Genomic DNA, 3,281 nt, shown 5'->3' on the forward strand with positions numbered 1-3,281 from the left:
CCCCCCTCCTGACATAGGATGTCAATATAATCAAGCAGTGTTTTTTCATGCTTTTGCTTTATACAGGCCACAAGCCACATGAAGTCCAAATGCAGCAGGTTCTGTCATTGAGTGAAAGTGTGAAGGGAAACTTTTACCTTAGTAATGTTTTCATGCCTGTCTGCTTCCTCCAAAACAACAACAACCACAAAGAATCACCTCATGAGTCTAATTAGAGCCACAAACTGCTAACAATCGCTGCTCTGTGAGATACCAAGAGACTGTTTTTGGCAGCCATGGCATGATATGTATATTAATTTAATAACCTTTTTATTTATTTATCTATCTATTTTTCATTCCCGAGGACACTGTTTCAGAGTTTTCACAGAGGGGATAACAAACTCCAAAAACAGATCCCTCGCAGTAAATTACCACCCACAGCGAGCAAAAGGTGACAAGGTGTAGCCAATTAAAAGTCAGGAAATGATCATTGTATGGCTGAACAGAAAGTAAACACTCACTGCTGACTATAATAAGTACAGGCCTCATCTTTAGAATGGCTGCTCCAGTGAAACAAAAATAAGAACTTTTAGTTTTATGCCCTGATGACAGATTTTCACTGAGCTAACTGTGACTTTATTTCTGCTCCGATGTGACTAATGGGTCGAGTGTTGTATGAATTTATTTATTATTAAAACTTCAGGACTTTACAGTTGGGAGTCGGTGGCTGGTTTAAATATATCACAAAAATCTGAGACTGTGAGGAGGAACATTTCTTGAGAAATTTTTTATTTTCTTTTTCCTCCTAACTGTGTGTTGTGATTTCGTGCATGTGTTTGTGTAGTTGTCTCCAATATGTGCCAAGCTGGAGCACACACTGTGTGTGTGTGTGTGTGCGCGCGCGCGTGCATGTGTGTGTACTGTTTAGCTCCCCTGCTGACAGTACGTGGGTGATGGATGGCAGTTGTGCGTACCGCCTGTTATGTCACAGACACACAGACACACACACATTACATGCACATAACCACCAGGATGACAATGCTCTCTAATGGAGCATGCTAACGCTGTGTCACACTCTCTCCTTCTGCATAGTCCCACTAATCTGGACGCATCCGCCTCCAAGCATGTTGATTTGTTGCTAATGAGACAAGCCTATCCTGCTTTGCTTTAAACAAGGCAACATCTCAACAGTGTATAATAATACAGGCTCTCCTCTCTCTGGTCCAAATGCAGCTTAGATTGCAGAATATATATCTATTATGCTGCCAAGTCGAATGTTCAGAACAAAACCACACATCTTTGTCCATTCAGAAACCGTCTCTGCAGACTAGATGCTACCATCTATTCATTGCCTCCTTCACTGCCTACCTTTTGTGAGCAGCTACTTTGCCCTGTTGCATCTACACATGCTGACTTTGATGGATGGAACCGCAGCACCAGGGACATGTGGACTGACACAAAAGAAAAAAAAAAAAAGAATCCAGGCGTCTTATTTTGTTTGCCTATCTTGTGGGTGTCTCTGGTGTAAGAGCGTGACAAAGTTGAAAGAAGCTTCCCTTACCACCTCCAAGTACATATCAAGAAGAGACATGGGACTGGTTTGCTGCATATGTAGAGCAGTGCACAGTCATAAACTCGACAAATCAGTGTACAGATTTCCACGTCTGCAGTGAACGTGTCATTGGACTGTATGTACTGAAATATCTGCAGTAGAAACTTTGAAGGCGTGCTAATGTCACCCGTGTAGAGTAAGATCACAACGTGACGATGATGTGATACGAGCTATTACAAAGATTTAGAGAGAGAAAATGTAAGTGACACTGCTGCTGGGTTCTGTTCCTGATGTAAGAAAATCACATTGACATTTGTAAGAATACAGATGAAGAGAAATTGTACAAATCTTGTTATGTGGTTCAGTCCATATGTCTGGATAAGAATGGTTACAAAAATTTTTGATTTTACTATATTTCCGTTTTAGTTCCCTTTATTAAAAAAAAAAAAAAAAAAAAAAAAAAGAAATCACAGCTGGAAAATCGGAAAGATGAAAGTATAAGAGAGCACTGTAACAACAGTTTCACAGTGAGAAGACAATGAGCCTCTGCAAAATAATGAGACCTGTAAGAGAGTGAGTCGCCTACTTCAAATTTGTAGTTAGATGTGGTTAATATTCAGGAGGAACTTCAGTTAGACTAAACATAACTCACTCATGTATCTGTAGGTCCAGCTCATCCATAGAGGGCAATACATTGTGAAGAAAAACCAAACTGTCCTCTGGAGAGATTTTCTATCCCAACCTGGATGATTGATTGCTTGTGCTGTTTTGACTGTTCTGACTTGTTGCAGCCATTTAAACGCCACGATGACACGAGTCATTGACGTCACATGCAAGTCACTGAGGTTACCTAGAAATCCTGAGAGTCATTAGTCACATGAATGAAGGTGTGAATTGGTGTGAAACCACCTGAGAAAAGGTGTCTGGAACTTCCATTCTACAACAACACTGCAGCAGATGGTTAGATATTGACCTGATATAACTGAATCATGCTTTTTTTTTTTTTTTTTTTTTTTTTAATTGAAATGTCTTATTAGAATATTCCTGCTTGATGAAACATTTCATTATTCTCCTCTGGTACAGAGATGATTCTTTCAGGAACACATACAGATGTATAAGGAGATGATTCTAGACGTTCCCACATTTACTTTGCAGCTTTTGAAAACAATTTAAATCACCTCCTGTAAGTCTGCATCACGTTATGTTATATGTTTGAGTATTTGTGTGCCCATGCTTGTATGTTGTGGTCATGTGTTGGCATACGTGGCTTTGTGTATGTAAAATGTGCCTGGGTATCTTTTGATAGAGTGACTGGAAATAGAAGCTGACCTTAAAAATGTGATGGATGAGTGGTTTGAATGCAGAATACTAAAGCTGCCTGCACCAGGCACCGGCCCCTGTTGGCTTATAGCTTAAGGTCACCACGTAGTGACAGAAAAAAAAAAGAAGGCAATTCATCTCACTGTGGCCCGTGAACCTCGGATCCCTCATCACAACTCGGTCTCAGTCTTCTTGTATTTTTGCGCAGCCAGACATGTCACGACAAATTAGACGAACTCACTTGCCAGTAATTGGTTTCTGGGGAAAGGTTTTTAGGCTGACATTAGAAAAAGGGTGGCTTCCTTCTCTTGTTAATTGAGTCAGTGGTTAGAGTCAAAGTACATGGCATAGATGTTCATCCACAGTGAACAGTGGCATTAAGAGGATCTGCGCTAAAAAAAAGTTTCTGTTTCACTTTGCCAGGTCATTG

Source organism: Trachinotus anak, unplaced genomic scaffold, assembly GCF_046630095.1.
Source record: "Trachinotus anak isolate AG129_WGS33_773 ecotype Australia unplaced genomic scaffold, CSIRO_AGI_Tana_v1 ptg000012l, whole genome shotgun sequence".
In the NCBI taxonomy this organism is placed as follows: domain Eukaryota; kingdom Metazoa; phylum Chordata; class Actinopteri; order Carangiformes; family Carangidae; genus Trachinotus; species Trachinotus anak.